Source organism: Mauremys reevesii, linkage group 3, assembly GCF_016161935.1.
Source record: "Mauremys reevesii isolate NIE-2019 linkage group 3, ASM1616193v1, whole genome shotgun sequence".
NCBI classification, from domain to species: domain Eukaryota; kingdom Metazoa; phylum Chordata; order Testudines; family Geoemydidae; genus Mauremys; species Mauremys reevesii.
Genome location: NC_052625.1, coordinates 3,444,973 through 3,464,691, shown reverse-complemented (window position 1 = coordinate 3,464,691; position 19,719 = coordinate 3,444,973). Strand labels below are relative to the sequence as shown.

Genomic DNA, 19,719 nt, shown 5'->3' with positions numbered 1-19,719 from the left:
TCACACCCGCACCCCACTGCCACCATCTCTGTACCAATACGCCGGGGAGCTGAGCTGAGCCCTCGCTGGGCAAGAACGTCCCGGGGACATTCTGCGCGAAGCTCTGAGCATTAGCTGAACTCACAACTGAAGGGCATTTGCCAGGCTAGTCTGGGGAGGGGCTAAACCCACTCCCCAAAGACAAGTTGTCGCCCCAGCCAGGCAGCCGCCGTCACAGCGGCTGGGCCAGCGCCTACCAAGGGGCCATTCTGGGGCCAGGATGGGGCAGGAACAAACGGATCTGACCTTAGCAAACAGCAGCATGGAACCCCCACCCCACCCCCACCTCCTCGTCTCCTGGCTCTCGGGGGGAAAGACCTTTATCGAGGGGTCACCCTCAGGACACTGCATTTCAAAGGGGGGCTGAACTCTCAAAGTGAGGGGGCAACCCCCCCCCGGTTCTCTCTCCTGTTCACCCAAGACCAGGCAAGAAACGGCCGTGGGGCTTTGGGGGCAGATCCTGGCTGGAGGGTTTGGTCAGCAGCATTACTGGACACGTGCTCAGGGACTGCAGCTCGAGCCAGGCCCAGCTTGGGAAGTTCAGCCCGGGAAGCGATTTATCTTTATTGCTCTTGGAACCATTTCTGACTTTAGTGCCTCTTTCCTTGTACCCCCTGAACAGCTCTCGCCTTGCAATTAAATACACTCGTTTTATTCTTCAATTAGTGTTGTGATCTGGGCGGGTAATTCCAGCTGCTGTGCACCGATCCCGAGAGGGGCGACAGACCCAACCCAGCTGGGCTGCCCAGGAGAGGGCTGGAGACGCAGAACACACGTATTAGGGGGGCAGCGGGACTGGGCGTGTGCTGGGGTCGCCCTGGGAGCAGTAACCCAGGCTGGCAGGAGCCAGAGTGCAGCTGGTGTTTGGGCTCAGAGCGGCTGGAGCACAGACACCCAGGGTGTGACCAGGGCGGGTGGGTGACGGCCCCTCCCCACTCTGGATTGCACCCCGCAACGTCACAGCGCTTTGCACACCCCGAGTGACATCACTGGGGCGATGTACGTTTGAAGTGTAGACCAGGTCAGTGTGCATGCATGTTGGGGGAGGGGGCTCGAGCCCTTTCCCTTGCGCCCCACCCTTGCCCCTGCCCATCCCCGGGGGCGGGAGGGGCCAGAGGCCTTGCCCAGACAGCAATGAAAGCAGGCGACAGTGAAACGGCTGCAGCCCAGGAGAAGGCCCGGGCCTGTGCATGACAGACCCTGGGAACACAGCCTGCTTCTTTCACTCAGCGGCCTCTCCGCCGCCCCGGGGGGTGCTGCTCACTGCCCTGCCCCGTCAGGGTACACAGCGCCTGAGGCTGGGGAACACACTGCAGGGCACATTCACCTCTGCAGCTTCAGCCCCGAGTGCTGACAGGCAGCAAGCTCAGGCCTGACTGGCAGGGGACCCTCATGGCCAGAAGGACACGAACACCCAGGACCTGGTGGAACACGGAGGTTGGACAGGGCTGTGCTTTTAACCCTACTGGCACCCCAGGTCTCTGATCCCGCAACGCTCCAGTGCTGGGAACTGCTGTGATGGGAACCCCGGGGACAGGCAGCCCGGTGCAAAGTGAGATCCACACCCACATCCGGGCCAGCCACATGCTCTCAGTGTCCAACACTACAGACGTCCATACGCCCCCAGGGACCACTGCACCGTGATCTATTCCGGCTCATCAAGGGTTAAACCCTGTCTGATGACCAGACGCCCAGGCGGTTTCCATTTCCTTCGGAATTGGGACTTAGAGCACTTTCGATGTTCTTCATCTGAAGCCCCAGAGGGATTGTCTGGAGCCCAAAGCCTCCCTGCAGCTCAGCCCCGGGCAGTCCGGGGGGCCGTCCCCCAGCGTACGCAAGCTGCTGAGCCCATGAAGCACACGCAGGAGGCCTGTCCCGAACACCGGCGTGCCAGGCCAGCTGGAAACACTCCCCTCTCTCAGGGGGCGCTGGCCGAGAAGGGGCAGAGCCCTGGGCTGGGCTGGGCTGGGCTGCTGAGAGAGTCACAAAGGAACACCCAGCTCCGAGCCACATCGAGTGGAGGGTCAGAGTCCCTGAAGCCTGAAACCCCCCGAAGGCACCTTGATTTCGATCCCACAATGGCCCCCTCTGCAAAGCTCTGTCTGGAGCCCTGCCCCAAGTGGGGTCCCGGGACTGTCCTGCCACACCTCCCCCACCCGGAGCCCTTTCCAAAGGCAGGGGTTGAGTGGGGGAGGGGAAGGCAATTTAGCAAACAAAGCCCTTTGAAGGAAGCCCACTGATCTGCCTGGGAGAGCAGCAGTCAGAGCCCTGGCGGAGTCTCTCCAGGGCTGGCCCAGAGGGGGTTTGCAGGAGAGAGGCGCGCAGCATCCCGAAGCCCAGGACTAGCCGGGCTGCGCACGCCCAGCCGGGCAGCTGATAGCTTCTCCTCCACCACCAAAGGCCAGTGCCAGGCCGGTCCAAGCAGCTCCTCCGTCTGGGCTGCTGCTCCTAACCCAGAGCTGGCTGGTCTCTGAGGCTGGAACTCTCCTGTCCAGCCGCTGAATCCCAGCCAAAGAAACTAAGGGCCCACGGCCGCCTCTGTAGCTTGACCGCCCCATGGGAGCCATAGCTGCTGGCCCCAGGGACTGCACAGGTGCTGACGGGCTCGGCTGGCGCCTGCCGAGCCACAGGAACAAGATGGGCACCCTGGGGAGGGAAAGCGGGGGAACGGGCTAGTTGTGTGGGGGCGGGGGTTCAAAGGCCCCGAAGGGTGCGGACATCCAATCCTGTCTCCCGAGGAGCTTGTCCAAGAGTTCAGGCCCGTCCAGGTGACTCTGAAGTGTTCTGCTTGGCAATTTTCCAGCACGCAGGTTCCTCCTCATCCTCGGAGTGACCGAGCCCTTGTCCGAGAACCCGCTGAATTGCCTCCCGGGGCTCATTTCCTGCGGAGTGAACCACGGGCTCTGAATCCAGCTCACGGAGCCAACAGCGTTCAGCTTGGCACTGCTAGCCAGTGCAATAGCCAGCGGCGCTCGGGCTCCAGGGGAGTCCGACTTCAAGGCCAAAAGGGACTCGGCTGGCCTCCTGCCTAACAGGCCACAGAACCTCACCTCGTGATTCCTTCACAGAGCCCATTGCTTCTGCTGGAGCTCGAGTCTGGATTTAACAACTCCAAGTGGGGGAGAATTCACCATATTACTAAGGAGGCTGGTCCAGTGATGAACTCCCCTCCCTGTTACAAATGTGCACCTCAATCTCCAGCTCGAATCCTCAGAGCCTCAACTTCCAGAAAAAACCCACACTGAAACCAGCACCGTTGTCTCCTCAGCCCTACGCGGGAGCAGCCCTGTGCCCAGAATGGCAATCAGGACAACAGGGGCAGCTTGCCGGCATCCCAGTGCCTCGCAGCAGCTGCTCCCTGCCCCTCCAGAGACGCTTGCCCTCTCGGCCTGACCAGGGTCCAGCCAGCAGCCCCGTGCGGAATGCAGGGTCAGTGCGCGGCAGGAAAAGGATGCGCAGTGTCACTGGCCGGAAATGCAGGCTGAGCACCCCGCCCCCCAGGCCAAGGAGAGCACTGGCCAGGCCCGGGCCACGTGGCAGGAGAATCGGCCCGGGCCATGAACGTACACCTAGCAAGGTCAGCCTAACGCTCCACCCAGGAGTGTGCAAACTGCCTGGCTGCAGCCAGCTGCATGCACGCGCCGCTCGGGTTACCAGCTGGCAATCGGAAGAGAGACACACAAAGGGCAATTCAGCATTTGCTGCTCGCTACCCGATCCCGTTCCCAGCCTCCCGCTCTCACATGGAACGAGGCCAAAGCAGCGCAGCGCGTGGGGGGCCGTTCAACCCGAGGCAGATGTTGAGTATTTTACACAGCGAAGGCGAACGGCGAAGCGCCCAAGATGGCGTGTTCCCACAGCTGCTCCGGCTTCAGGAACAGGCTTCCTATCTGTATTCCAGCAACAAGCTCCAGAGCTACCTAAAGAAGGTGGTCAGGGACCCACTGGGGTGGGGCTGGGGAGAAAATGCAGCCCGCCAGCCCAGCCTGCAGGAAGCAGCGCAGCCGACCCTCACAAGCGCTGCACGGCCAACTGGTCAATCGTGTCTGGTGACAACTGGGGCAGATCCCCGACAGCTCACCAGGAGCCGCTGCCATGCTTGCCACGGGCTGTGGGGGTGGCCAGCCCCTTCCCCTTCCAGAACCAGGCTCCTGCACCAAGCCTCGCCGGGTCTGTCAAAGGAGTCTCTGCTCTGGAGAGATGAGGCAACAAGCGCGGTAGGTGTCTCTCACAATGGGTACCTGACAGCTCAGCTTGCACCTGGGCCACAGGCAGCCTGCTGGCCGCAGCTCACCCCTCGGAAGGGGGTGTGGCAATGGAGTGCCAGAGCCAGGGCTGTGCTGGAGCGTGACACGGCCTGCCCCACCCACTGCTGCGCAGCAGGGAGCCCAGGGGCAGTGCCACGGGACCCTCCTTCGCCCACGCACAATGGATAGGACACTCCTGGGGCAGAGAGGGCTCAAGGCCCCATCTCATCTGCATTCCCACTGCAAACCCTGCCCACCGTCACCATGCGATACCCACACTGCAGCTCCCACATGAGCAGAACACAGAGCCCAGCTCCGAGCTCCTGGACCCCCATGATTCACACAGACAGCGAGGGCACGGCTGCAGGTGTGCAATCACCCGGCCCCGCTGCAAAGCTGCAGGGGGCTCAGGCCAGACGGCAGAACACACTCCAGACCCAAGCAAACCTGACTTGTAGAGAAGGTTTCCCAGACACTAACGTGGAGGGAGTGTCTTAGCTCAGGCCCTGACGCCCACATGCTTGAGCTGGACATTTTAATATTCACCTACAGCTGGTCCCATTCGACCAATGCGCTCAGCCTCCCAGAAAGGCCTCAGCGAGCCTCGCAGGGGCAGGGGATGAGAGGAACTGCTCTGCTGGGTCACTGCGCCATTCCAGAGCAGCTCACCTGCCAGGGCCTGCACCCCAACACGGCCCGGGGGAGGAAAATCCCCCAGAAGAGACTCCGCAGCCCATGCGGACAGAGGGCATCGCACCACCATGCCCCACCCAGCCTGGGATTGGTCAGCTCAACTGACGGGCAGGCAGGTGGAGCCTCCCCGCACCTGGACAATGGCTGTGAAGGCTACGAGCCTGGTGCCCAGCGCCACTGGCGCTTTGAACACGTTTCTCTATGCCCAGCACATTGTAAAGTCGAAACCCTACGGCCTGCAGGGCGGCTGGCTGCGCTGCAGAGCGCTGGGCCGGCCACAGGTGGAACTGCGTAGCCACCGCAGGTCTCCACGTCTGAGTGGCTGCTCCTTGCTGGGAAAGGCAATGGGGACGATCTCTTGCACGTCTGGCTTGCTGGGACTACAAGGCATCCAAACCAGATCCTTGGCCATCCTGAGCTCCCCGGGCTGATGGCCGAGGCCTGGCTCTCCTCACAACGCCTCTGGAAGCAGCACAGAAGCGGGCAGCACTCTCGGTCCACCCAGGCACAGTGCTCTGGTCACCAGCAGTTACAAAGCCGAGAGCCCTGCAAAGGGAACGCCACCATTTCCAGTCCTGGCCTCAAATCACACGTGGGATTTGTTTAAACAGCAGCCCCTCCCAGAGTAAAACCAGACTTTCCACTGCTACCGCCAATCTCACCCCGGCCAGGGTCACAAACTGCTCCTTGCTGGCCTTAGGACGTGCACATCTCCCCATCCACCACCAGGCCTGCGGTCACATCCCAGCCCCACTGCCCCCGTTTCCGCGCAGCCCACCGCTGCTGCCAGCCTTCTGCTCCCGCCCCCGCAGCAGGGTTACACGACACGGCAGTTCAGACACCGCCAGCAGGGCAGCACAAACAGCGGAGGCACCAACGGCAAAGGCTAGTGCACACCCAGCTGAGGCCTCTGCCAGAGCAAGGGAGCAACGCTTCAGGCATGGCCAAGCTCCGGGCAGGGAGGGCAGCCAGCCCTGCTTTGGGGGACCTCACTCAGCCCCCCTGCCCCACAGCGAGCGTTCGCAGACGCTGGCGCCCAGGGACTAACAACAGGAAGCATGAGAAGGCAGCTGAGTCCGACTGAGCTAAGCAGGTCCCTCTGGCGGCTCAACGCTCTCTCCCTCCTGGCTGCTGGTGGGTTGGGAGGACGGAGCAGTATTTGAAAAGCCGGTTCAATACCAAGTGCTTTGGGTGCCTGAGCTGTCCCCCCCACCCCCACCTTGAGGAGCGCCGTCCGGAGCCCGAGCCCAGAGGCGCTGGGGATGGAAAGGACCGCAGCGGCGCTGACGGGTTTGGGCATGCTATTCTGGGAGTGGCTGTGGGAGCTGTCACCTGCCAACGCCAGCTGAGGGCAGGGGAGCACAGGGCTATGATGACCGGAGCCTTCCTGAAGCATTTCGCAAGGAAGGAGCAAGACCACTGAAAGCATCACACATTTTGTGGCTAAATGCAACATTTGGCCTCTTCCCCTGTCATGTGAGCAGGGGGAGATCAACCCAACACGTGGGCTAAGGAGGGGCTGCTCCTGTGCTGGATTCCCAGACCGCAGCCTTTGCCAGCTGCGATTACTTGTCCAGAGAAGCCAACAGGAAACTACGGGGGAGCAAACCTGATGTCATGCAGAGGGAAGCGGGCCCAGGTGGCAGAACAGAGCCATCCCACGCGTTGGGGGTGTTGGGGAAGGGCTGGATCTTGACAGACCATGGCCCAGCTTTTTGGCTGGCTTGTGAACATGCCACCTGGTGTTGTGTCTGGGTGCTGGTGTAGGCCCGACACGAACGGGGGAGCAGCACAGCACCCCTGCCATTGGTGTCTGGGCCAGGCGCGGCAGAGGGTGATTAAGCGCCAGCCCACTCTTATGTACACAGCTCGGAGAACGCACACAGGGCCCTTCTGCAGATCACGCCTCAACACCGAGGCCTCCCGGGAGGACCTAGAGCTTCTGCAGAGATACACACACCCCGCCCATCAAATGGTGCCAAACAGCTGACTTTGATCAGCCCTGGAGTTTGCATTGAATAGTACGAGGTAGGTACAGTGACGCCAGGCATGGTACGATCCACAGTGCAAGCCCACTGCCATGAACCAGGGCCTGAAATCTTGGGCTTGGGGCTTGTCTTCAATGGTGTGTGCCCCGGATGACACTGGTGCAAGTCCAAAGGGGGTTTCCGCTGTCAGCCACCACATCCCACATGCCCTACAACGAGGTACAGTCTGTCCATCAGCCCGCAGCAGCTGTCGCATAAACAATACAAGCCGGCTCAACCTCTCAAGGCTGCCCAGCAAGCTGAACCACACGCTCTCGTGACGGGCCATGTCACCGACAGGCTGGGTCTAGCTATCTGACACGGTAGGTGAGGGACAAAAGCTAACAGACAACCAGCAGATGTGACATTGCACTGTACGTACAGCTCCATGCACGTTGTTGTTCATTTGTAGTCAAGTAGCCCCCAGACAAGGTGCTGAACAGACAAGTCTCAGAATAGGTTTACAACAACACAACAGGCGGATGAACAGACCCACAGGAACAGAGGGGGGCAGGGGATACAACAGCAGTAATTTGCAGACTCCTTCCCTCAGTTAGGCACACGTGCTACTGCCATTGACCTCGGAAGGAAAGTTCCAGAGGTCCCGGCCGTGACCTAGGCCAGTGCCTTTGGAAATGTTCCTCATGTAAAAGCCAGGAGATCCGTTCAATTACAGCAGGGTAGCCTGACTTTCATGCCAGCACCCTCCTTGCCCTGAATACTTTCACTGTGATCTATTAATTTGTACGAACCTCGCATCTGATGGAGGAATGCGTCATCCTCATTTTAAGTACCAGGGGATTAAAGTATTAAGCAATTAATTTCAAACCAAGAGTGCTTAAACCAATAAAGCAGCAATCATTAACTTGTGCAACACAAAAAGAATCTGGCAGAACCACCATCACCAGGCCCTCAGTTACCAATGCAATCACATCACTACACTAAGAGCTGACCAGCCAAGCCCCAATATAATCTGATTGTGTGCAGCAGCCCATCTGCTATGGCAGCACCACTTCTTGTTCCTGCAGAGAGGAAAACCACAGTGTTACTGAGTGACTTGTGATGCACCTACAGATCAAGAGGTCAGGCCGGGTTATTGTGGCCTCTCTGAAGCACGATGCGTGTACTGGGGTGGACACACTTGCTGTCTGTACAGAAGGGGTCTGTGTGAAACTGAGCTGGGGCCAGCCGGATCCAGGGGTTGACTACGGACTTTACAAACACTCAGGTCCCAGGATGTGTCAGAGGCCGGATCTCCCTGGCGAACCAGGGGAAACGACATGCTTGTTCTTGATTTTTATACAGTCTATTTGAGGGGTAATGGAGGCAAACATTGGTTGGGCCAAGGTAGAGCCTAGTGACATGCTGGATTAGCACTCTAGCACCAGGATCCCGCCGCGTGAAGCAGAACAGGAGCAGCAACAGTTGCGCTCTCCTTCCATGATAGAATTTGGGGCCAGAACTTGAGTGGATACAGGAGCTGGATACAGATTTTCTAAGGGCTCATGACGAGGACTCGTCAGGGTCTGAATTTTAGCGTGAACTAGCAGCAGCCAGACTTGGTGCTTGCCTACACAGACATTTCATTCACAGAAAGCTGGGGTGTGACTCTACCCCGCACTAGCCCACCACGGACTAACTGTCCCTGTGGACCCTGCTGACACGCATTAACAGTTGGTTAATGAGCTTTGATCTAGTCCTGGGTGAAACCTCACTGCCGCTGATGGGCATGCTGGCTATTTTCCATCCAGACTACATGAGGGAGCAATTACAATAGAAGCCACCGCCCAGAGATTAGACTGAATGCAAACAAAGGGGCTGGGTTTTGTCTGATGGAGCTGCGTACCTCTGTGATTAAGCAGCAGCCAGAAGCAAGCAGAAAATCAGGAGACAACAAGAGAAGTTCTTGTAGTCTGACCCTGAGAGAAAGTAAAGAGAGCGCGATTTTTTTTTGGGCAGAGTGCTGGCTGAAAGAGGCATGGAATTGTGAGCTGTTTGATTCTTACTGTGTTCAAGGAAACAAAATAAACAGGATTGCACCAAAGAAATACATGATCTCATCTCAATTTCTCTTCCTGGCGAAGACATCCCACAACACCCTGAATGCTGGCTAACCACTTGGGCTAATGAGGAGTAACACTAGTTTTTTTGTGTTGTGAACAATTTCTTTAGCACTCAGTTTGGTGTGACACAATTAGCACTTGAAACCTTCCCAAAGGCATTTCTTTGTCTTTGCTGATTTCATGAACGATTGTATCTGACACCATATACTTGTGGCTGCTACCCTGTGGCTGATAAACGGCAATACAAGGAGATAACGCAGGGGTAGGACGAATCACAGAGTGAAATTAATGCTTCAAATCTGGGACTTGACTAAAGCGTTCTGTAAAGGACATCAGCACCCACCTGCTCAGTCACTCAATAAGTAAATAGTTTCATCCCCCCACATAGAGGCCCAACAGTATCAATGCCAAGGTAAACTGTGAGTTTGACAGGGCTTGTTTCTGCACAGAGAAACTTCCTCTGAGGCTTTCAGAGCATAGCGCTGGAGAGCGCGGTCCTTGGCCTCCTGCAGCAGACATCTCGCCTTAGGTCCCTCTCCAGCTGAGCCCAGGCTGGCCGCTCACACTCCAACGGGGACTTGGTAGGAAAACACAGGTGCTGCAGAGGTGGGGTTAGTTCCCTCAAGGCCCTTGACATCTCAGTGTGGCATTAGGGCGCTGCCCTGTCAGAGGTGCCACTGTGGAGGAGTCCTGACTCCTCGGGCCAGTAAAGGCTCCATTGCAGGCGGCTGGACGCCAGGTGCCAGCATCCTGCTCACATTCTAATGGCTTTGTTACACTTTGCTGAACTGACTCGTGGTTCTTGACTGGCCTGCAGCGCTGCGGGTGTAGAACAGCCGGCCCGCAACCCACATGCAGCGCCAGTCACGCGGTTTGAGAGACGCTTTGGATTCCTGCGGAATGAAAAATTCTAGTACCAGAGCTGCATTTCACATGCTTTCTCTCTCCCACTCCGACACCAGCCCCCCTTTTCCAGCCGCTGCCTCTTGTGGGGGAGGTCAGGCAGCCTGCACGTTCGGAGCACCACAGGCTGTCAGTTTCAGCTCTCCGTAAAGCCCCCTGCGCACGAGTGGCTGTCTAGATAATCACGCCCGGATAGTCCCTGCAGGCCAGGGATAATGCAGCTCAGACAAGCAAAGCCCTTTATAATTGCACTGAGGAAAGCAGCATTTGAGTCTGCGCCACTGACCGATGTCAGACCAGCGGAATCCCTCCCAATGGACAGCAGGCTCTCTGCCCTCTGCCATGAGTGCCCAGTGTGTGAGCTCACCAGCGTGATCCCCAGCACAACCCAGACAGCAAGGCAGGTCTGGGCCATCGGCACTCTCGGAAAGTCAGAGCGGGGCTGAGCGGCGGCTCCAAGGCAAACTGAGGGATGAATAGCATGATTGTTCTGACTTCAACCAAAAGGGCTGCTTGAAAAAACAGTCATGAAAAAGCTGATTAACTTAATTAGGAGCCAACCTAAAAGTCAAGGCTGAGCGCCAAAGCATTTCAGGAGTGAAATGTAACTGCGCCAGCCCCCACCACCATGGACACAAGTGTTAAACCTGTGTACACACCCACCCACCCACAATATCATTATGTGTGTGTACCACAATAACTCACATCCATGTTAAGCAAAAAACACCTCAAAAATCTGGTTTGGGCCTGAACTGTTTCTCTGTGGCCTCTTGTGTTTTGGGCCAGTTTCTGACTGACCAGAGAAGCAAGCCTTAAGCTCTGGTGCTTTGTAGAATAACGGGGGGTATTTCGCTTTAAATAGGTACGAGTGAAAGGTACAGGCCTCCAGCTGAGCTAGTTAACAAAGGCTGAGGGCCAGGGCCACTGGACTCTTGAGCAGCCAGGTGAGTGGCCTTGTCCCGTCAGTCCATGGGACAGCGAGGAGTGAAATACAAACCCTGCTCTCATGTGGCAAAAGAGGATTCAGAAGATTTCTGCAGACAGGTGTGGATACAAACTGTATCCAACGGTGTGAGCACGCACCCAGCTGCACCAGCAGTGAGACAGCTGAGGGAGGACCCTGGGTACCTGGCTCCCTGCTGAGGTTAAGGAGATCTAGTTCTGTGGCTGGTGGCTCAGAGTGAAATTATACCATATGCTTGGTGAGTTCTGCAATTTCAGGCCTGGTACATTCCCCCTGGACAACAGCAGGCCCCTCCTTAAGCAAATCCTCTCACACAGGGGGGCTCCTAGGATCTCCAGCCTCTGGGGACACACATGGAGGCAGCAGGGCCACAGTGGGTCCATGGGACTCATTAGGCAGAGTTCTGAATTAAGAGAGACTTGTGTTCAAAACCGAATTTCTTTTCCTTTGCTGGGAAAGTACATCTGCATGGCAGCCCGGCATCCAGCCCGAGCGCAGAAAGTCTACAGCAGTCACCGACCCTGAACAGGAAGGTGGCAAGAAAGAAGAGGAGAGTGCAGGTGGCTTCCTGTGGAAACATCGTGTGCATTAGCTCTTAATAAGAACCACTGCAGCTGCCCCCAGCTCTGCGGGGATATTGCAGGTACCCCCTGGCAGTGAGCAGGACTGGGACTCACACTGTCCTCAGCACCCAAACACCCAGCGCTGCACTGTAGCCAGGAGTGAGTCATCGCCAGTCACGGGCCTGGAGACAGAGACCCAGGCACCAGGGGTCAGGGCTCGGCTTGGAGCGGGGAAGCGACTGACTGTTACGTGCTGCAGGAACAGACTCGACAAAGCATTCCAGAGAACTCCTCTAAGCCTGGTGCTCGCGCACAACCGGCTTCTCCCGGAGCAGCCCCTGCCAGCAGCCCGTGGGGGCTTGCAACACACCAGCAGGGAAACACTGCCACTTACTCAGAGCATCCCAGCACACGAACGCAGAGCCCCATATGCCTCCTGCTCCAGGCCCTACTCTGCCCACAGACCCAGCAGCTCATGGCAGCCGTACAAGGAGAAGCACAAACCAGAAGGACTCAGGCTCAAAATAAGAGGCAAAGCTTATTTCCGCACCCACTGCTTAACTCCTCCTCGGCCGCCCCCAGCATGGCTAATCGGGCGTCTCAGCTGAGCGAATGCAGAGCGAGTGGTCCCATTGCAGGCGCTCCAGGTCCCTCTTTCTGTGCCAGGCAGCATCCCCCCCACCTCCCGCTGCGCCTGATCCGAACAATCACCAACAGCTTGAAACAATCCGATCACCACCGTCTCTCCCGCTTCCTCAGTAACATCTCTGGGGAATGCAGCCTGACCACAAGCCAGACATCGCTGCATCGCTTGGGCTCCCCTTTGTCTTCGCACGGACCCTCCTCACCTACAGTTTCTCACTGGAAGGAGCGGGGGACACTCAGGACTCAGCTACCCCACCCAGACACTTGGTGTCACATTAAGCCATGTTGGAACCTCTCCAGCCCTCCTTTCTAGCAGCAGGGAGGGGATGCAGCCATGGGGATTTTTCAATACCACTTGTACAACGTTATTGAAGTGACCACGTACACTGAGCAAACCAGAGGGTGGTGCCGGAACTCCTCCGGCCGTTCAGCGGAGCCAGAAACACGCCAGGTTTTGCTGACCTGTAGCTTCACTTGAGAGCAGCAGCCGCTCTCGCTAGTCAGACTATGCAGGACCATTCCTGCCTTTGTGTTTGTGTAGTGGCCAGCACACAGCTGCACTCCGGGTCAAACCCGCATGGTGCTGCGAGTCCATGCTATAACACTGACATTTCACATTTAAATAGCTGAATCCATGACATTTACGATTTTAAAAATCCTAGACCATGACATTTACCAAAATGGACCGTGATTTTGGTAGGGCCCTACCCATGGCGATAACAGCCTGGCCCTGCCTCCCCCAGTGGTGTGAGGGTAGGTACAGGAGCGACTACCAGGTGTCCCGGCACTATGCTGCTGCGGGCCACAGGTCGACAGAATCTGAGGTGTGCAGTGACGCCACGCACAGCGGTAGCTGTACCACGACTCTCAGTCGGACACAGCGCAGCAGCAACAGCCAGTTGCCTCTCTGATCGCCAGGACAGGTGTGGAAGGGAGCAGCAGGGAGTCACCCCATTCCTTCTGTTAGCGGCTGAGAGGACGTAATCGCTCCCCACATCACATTAGACAAGCGGGGGGACCGGAGGGTGTCCCACAAGCCATGGTCAGGAAGTTACCTGTCGTATCCAGGTGCTCGTTGCACTGCTTCAGGGTGTTAGCTTTATTCACCGATGAGACAGCTTGGTCTCTCAGCCAGCTGCCTGGGCAGTCAGGGCTTTGGGTGAGGTGGGCATGGCCGTGTGTTCACAACAGTACAGAGTCTTTCACACACTAGTTGCAATGGACAGGCTCAGCGGATGCCCCAAGCCCATCTTGGACCTAACCACCAGAGCGTTACTGTCCCGCTGCTTCCTTCCAAAGCGAAGAGAATCTATGCCGGCTTGCAGTGAGCCCTGGCAGGGTGGGACCATGTGTAGAGTTCAGCTAACATTAGTCCAATCCCAATGCAGCAGATAAAATCCGAAGCACTAGAAAACGACCATGGTGCGGAGGCTGCAGAACGCAGAGCACACAACAAGCCAACAGAAGCCTGTCTCCTCCCAGAGCATGGGGCATCCTTCGTTCTCTGGTTCAGAGGAGGAGCTCAGCAGCTGGCGCAGCGGCTGGCTAATTCCTCACAGTTAGTATGAGAATAACCGAGACTAACTGGCTCCGCAGCATTGAGACAAATGTCTTTTCCATAAATAAATGTACCCTGGACGTTAATGGAGAAAACTGATGTGAGCCTGATTCTCCAAGGAGCTCTACTGCTGGCAGAGATGGTGGGCTCAGCATACACGGTACCCTCTCAAAGTCACAGGACTAGCTCCAGCAGCCCGGCTTAGGAAGCAATTCCAGCAAGAGTGGCTGCTTTCCGATTCGACACGGACAACACCAGCAAGAAAGAAAAGCTCTTCTAGTGCAAGAGAAGCTCCCAGAGCAGCAGATCACCAAGGGGTCCCACCAGCTAGACACAGCCGAGTCCAGGCTCTGGCCACTCTGTCTTGCAAAAGATACTTATGTTCTAGTGCAGTGGTTAAAAAAATATATATATGGAGCTATACCTATCTCCTAGAACTGGAAGGGACTCAGAGAGGTCATCAAGTCCAGCCCCCTGCCTTCACTAGCAGGACCAAGTACCGATTTTGACCCAGATCCCTAAGTGGCCCCCTTAAGGATTGAACTCACAACCCTGGGTTTAGCAGGCCAATGCTCAAACCACTGAGCTATCCCTCCCCCTTAAACTTTTGTATTGGTGACCCCTTTCCCTTTCACACAGCAAACCTACGAGTGCGATCCCCTCTTATAAATTAAAAACACTTACAAACAATATTTAACACCATTACAAATGCTGGAGGCGAAGCGGGGCTTGGGGTGGAGGCTGACAGCTCACGACCCCCCATGTAATAACCTCGCTACCCTGAGGGGTCACAACCCCCAGTTTGAGAACTCCTGTTCTATTGGAAGTGTCAGAGGTAGAAGCACCTCAGCAACACACCTATGGCCCATAGCCACTCATCGTCAGTCCACTTTCATCATGAGTTAAAGCAGCAAGCAAGAAACCTTGATTTAAATAACTGATTTTAATCTTGTTTTGCATTCATACTTTTCATTTTCCTAAAGAAAGGTCGATCCTCATTGATTGGTATATCCATTAAAACACATTGATTTGCTATTAAATATAACCTTTACACTAAATATGGCGTTCCATTTTGCTTACCAGGAGGCTATACTATAGCTATACACATGTATTTAAGCAATTATACCTAGCTTAACACATATTTATTCAGATTCTTAATTTTACATTTTTAATTACATTAGAAAATCTTTTTTACTAGATTTTTTGTTTTTTTCACCCATGATTTGTGTCATGTTCTATTTGGATGGAAATTCAAATTCAATAAAAAATGCACAAAACCAGCATTCCAAAGTAAATAAACCTTAAATAAAATGACCTTAAATGTGCTGGATACATAAGAACAAATAAGTAAGTTTTTCAAAACATGTTAAAACCAAGTGACTTATTAAACAAAGGAAATATTATTTGTAGTTAAAGTGGAAGTCAAATCCTAGTGAGGTAAATAGAAAGGAGCATAAACACTGCCAAATTAAGTGTAAAAATGTAATAAGAAAAGCCAAAGAGGAGTTTGAAGAACAGCTAGCCAAAAACTCCAAAGGTAATAACAAAATGTTTAAGTACATCAGAAGCAGGAAGCCTGCTAAATAAACAGTGGGGCCCCTGGACGACTGAGATACAAAAGGAGCGCTTAAAGTCGATAAAGTCATTGCAGAGAAACTAAATGAATTCTTTGCTTCAGTCTTCACGGCTGAGGATGTTAGGGAGATTCCCAAACCTGAGCTGGCTTTTGTAGGTGGATCTGAGGAATTGTCACAAATTGAGGTGTCACTAGAGGAGGTTTTGGAATTAAATGATAAACTCAACATTAACAAGTCACCGGGACCAGATGGCATTCACCCAAGAGTTCTGAAAGAACTCAAATGTGAAGTTGCGGAACTATTAACTAGGGTTTGTAACCTGTCCTTTAAATTGGCTTCTGTACCCAATGACTGGAAGTTAGCTAATGTAACGCCGATATTTAAAAAGGGCTCTAGAGGTGATCCCGGGAATTACAGACTGGTAAGTCTAACGTCGGTACCGGGCAAATTAGTTGAAACAATAGTAAAGAATAAAATTGTCAGACACCTAGAAGAACATAAATTGTTGGGCAAAAGTCAACATGGTTTCTCTAAAGGGAAATCGTGTCTTACTAATCTATTAGAGTTCTCTGAATGGGTCAACAAACATGTGGACAAGGGGGATCCAGTGGCCATAGTGTACTTAGATTTCCAGAAAGCCTTTGACAAGGTCCCTCACCAAAGGCTCTTATGTAAATTAAGCTGTCATGGGATAAAAGGGAAGATCCTTTCATGGATTGAGAACTGGTTAAAAGACAGGGAACAAAGGGTAGGAATTAATGGTAAATTCTCAGAATGAAGAGGGGTAACTAGTGGTGTTCCCCAAGTGTCTGTCCTAGGACCAATCCTATTCAACTTAGAATCATAGAATCATAGATTATCAGGGTTGGAAGGGACCTCAGGAGATCATCTAGTCCAACCCCCTGCTCAAAGCAAGACCAATCCCCAAATCCCTAAATGGCCCCCTCAAGGATTGGGGTTCAGCAGGCCAATGCTCAAACCACTGAGCTATCCCTCCCCCCATAAATGATCTGGAGAAAGGGGTAAACAGTGAGGTGGCAAAGTTTGCAGATGAAAATAAACTGCTCAAGATAGTTAAGACCAAAGCAGACTGTGAAGAACTTAAAAAGAACTCACAAACTAAGTGACTGGGCAACAAAATGGCAAATTAAATTTAATGTGGATAAATGTAAAGTAATTGGGAAAAATAATCCCAACTATACATACAGTATGATGGGGGCTAATTTAGCTACAACAAATCAAGAAAAAGTTCTTGGAGTCATCGTGCCTTGTTCTCTGAAGACGTCCACGCAGTGTGCAGAGGCGGTCAAAAAAGCAAACAGGATGTTAGGAATCATTAAAAAGGGGATAGAGAATATGACGGAGAATATATTATTGCCCTTATATAAATCCATGGTACGCCCACACCTTGAATACTGCGTACAGATGTGGTCTCCTCATCTTAAAAAAGATATTCTAGCACTAGAAAAGGTTCAGAGAAGGGCAACTAAAATGATTAGGGGTTTGGAACAGGTCCCACATGAGGAGAGATTAAAGAGACTAGGACTTTTCAGCTTGGAAAAGAGGAGACTAAGGGGGGATATGATAGAGGTGTATAAAATCATGAGTGATGTGGAGAAAGCAGATAAGGAAAAGTTATTTACTTATTCCCATCATACAAGAACATGGGGCCACCAAATGAAATTAATGGGCAGCAGGTTTAAAACAAATAAAAGGAAGTTCTTCATGCAGCGCACAGTCAACTTGTGGAACTCCTTGCCTGAGGGGGCTGTGAAGGCTAGGACTATAACAGGGTTTAAAAAGAACTGGATACATTCAAGGAGGTTAAGCCCATTAATGGCTATTAGCCAGGATGCGTAAGGAATGGTGTCCCTAGCCTCTGTTTGTCAGAGGGTGGGGATGGATGGCAGGAGAGAGATCACTTGATCATTACCTGTTAGGTTCACTCCCTCTGGGGCACCTGGCATTGGCCATTGTTGGTCGTCAGGATACTGGGCTAGATGGACCATTGGTGTGACCCAGTATGGCCGTTCTTATGTTCTTATGTTAAGTTTAACTGATTGGTTCTGGTCACCACGTCCTTCAAGAATTTAGAACCAACAGATCTCATCCTCTCACACCTATTTTTTATTCATAGATTGGAAGAGGAAAACAAAACTTTCCTGCTTTTTCAATTCCCAATCAGTTTCTTAGCTTGGAATAAACTAGCCATTGAACTGAACTAGTTGAATAAACTGAAATTAAAAAAAATCTCTATTTGCACAGTGCTGTCAAAACCTGGGTTGGCTATTCAAACTCGGATTGCAGGTGCTGAGCCAGTGACTTCCAGCAGTTCAGTGGTTTGATTATCTTTAAAACTTCAGACAGCAAATGTGTATTGCTTGAATATTAATTATTTGCATTAAACTGAAATGATTTTAATAGACTATAGTAAGTTAAGGCCTTAAAGACTGTCAATTTCAAATTTAATGTTAAATAAGGGTTTTTTTTAATATTTAATTTAAATGTTAAAAATCCGATTTAAATTTAAAATTCATTTGTAATTAAGAAGCCATGAATTCTTATTCCTCCTACCAGCGGTGCAGCAGGGCGGGGACCACAGGTCCCAGCTTATGATGATCCTTTGTGACCTGAGCAAAGCCACATTGCCTGCTGGGCTCTGCAGCATCAAGCAGGCCGTCACGTTTGTGTATTAAAAAGAAGGCTGGCTGTCACCTGGTCCATTTTAAGCCCGTTCAGTGCCTGCCTTGGGCACATGCTAAACGTCTTACACAGCAACAGGGCAAGAGACATAAGTAGGGCAATTTCTTTACACAATCGGGTGAATGGCAAAGAGCATCAAATGTGAAGAGATGTTTTTAAACAGAGACAATCTGTTTCAGAGATGCTACCACCATAGAGCTCTAGGCCTTGAAACAGCCAACACATTTACAGCCAGACTGTCCTCTTGAGACTAGATTTTTCCCTACAGCTGACAACACTGAACGCCAGGTCATTCCCAGAGAGAGCCAGCCCCCCGCACTCTGCTCTCTGCAGATGCACTGAGGAGCCTGCACAGATCTTGTGGTGCAATGTACGTTTGCACACAGCGAACCAGCAGCTTAAACAGGATGAGTGTTTGAGTTTTACAAATGACACCAAAAAGCCTTAGCCATCAACCACCAGTGAACAGCCCTGGGATTTCAGGACTGTCAGATCTTCCCAGGAGTCAGCCAACTGCAAAGTGTCAGGAAGCTCCGGATCAGTAATGGCCTGTGAAGCCATGTCACATTAGAGCCCTGAGAGAGGCACAGGCCTCAGCCACCAGGGAAAACAACAGGGCCCCAGTCCTGACCAGACAGAGCCTAGGCACTTCCCCAGTACACCAAGCTGCCGTTTGAAGCGTAACACCTTCAGTACAGAAGCAGCGGACCCGTCCTACAAGCAGGACTAGAAAGGGCTCCTTTCCGATTTGCATCCTCAAAGAACAGGATTAAGAGACACTTCCACACCTTCCTAGTCACAGAATACAACTTTGGACTCATTTGCTAATTACAAAACCCCAACTACGAGAGGGGGCGGCGGCAGCAGTTTGTAATCTGGGCAACTAGGTTAACGATTCAGTCACCTGATTTATGGTAAATGCTCTCCCCAGCGTCTTTAGCACCCCGTGTTTCCAGCTTTGGGCACACTGGCAGGGTAAAGAGAGGTCTTTCAGTTAAATGACCAGCAACGCAATCTGTTAGCTAGTCATCTCGGAGGGCTCAAGCAAACCACCACGTGAAGGGACCCTATCACAGAACACAGAGCCCGGTCCGGCCTGGATATACTTTGCTTAGCATATGTCCGATGACTGACAGGCCTCTGAGGCCTGTACACACATGAACTAACCAATGCTGGAGCAGCCGTCCCCACAACCGCATCCCCCAACCACGGATGCTCTCTTACTGGGACAGCAGAGGCAAAGCCCCCTCCTCCCTGAGCCAGTCGGGTAGCAGGATGCTGGATGAGCTGCTGCTGCAAACCAGCCTCCAGAAGGGTTGTGCGCTTCAGTCCTGGTGCCCCAAGCGGTCATGCTGAGACAGTGGGTGCTGTGCTCCACCCCCTTGGCGAGGAACAAAAAGAGGTGCTAGGATTCGGCCCAGCTCAACCCAATAACTAAGCGCTTCTCTCCAGCGCCTCCGGGCTCGAGAGCTTCAGACATTAGTTGCTCCACCTTCCCACAAGCAGATACCCCATTTTCCCAGGTGAGGGCATTGCCATGAGCTGCCCAGGCCGGTCAGCCAGCCCAAAGCAGACGAAAGCCCGGATCTCATGACTCCCAGCCCAGCACACTCAGTGTGGAGAGCTGGAGGGAAGCGCTGCCCTCTTCACAGTCTCAACCACAGGCTGTAAGCAGACTTCTATGCCCCACTTCAGCCCTCCCAACTCCTGCCTCCGCCCAGCCCTCCCAGACTGCGAG

General features: G+C 53.5%; 1 protein-coding gene across 1 annotated transcript in view; it reads right to left on the bottom strand.

Annotated features, from left to right (window-relative positions):
- The window catches only part of PTK7 (protein tyrosine kinase 7 (inactive)), a 102,481-nt gene that overhangs the window by 26,640 nt on the left and 56,122 nt on the right, over nt 1-19,719 (bottom strand). The gene's annotated exons all lie outside the window — the stretch shown is intronic.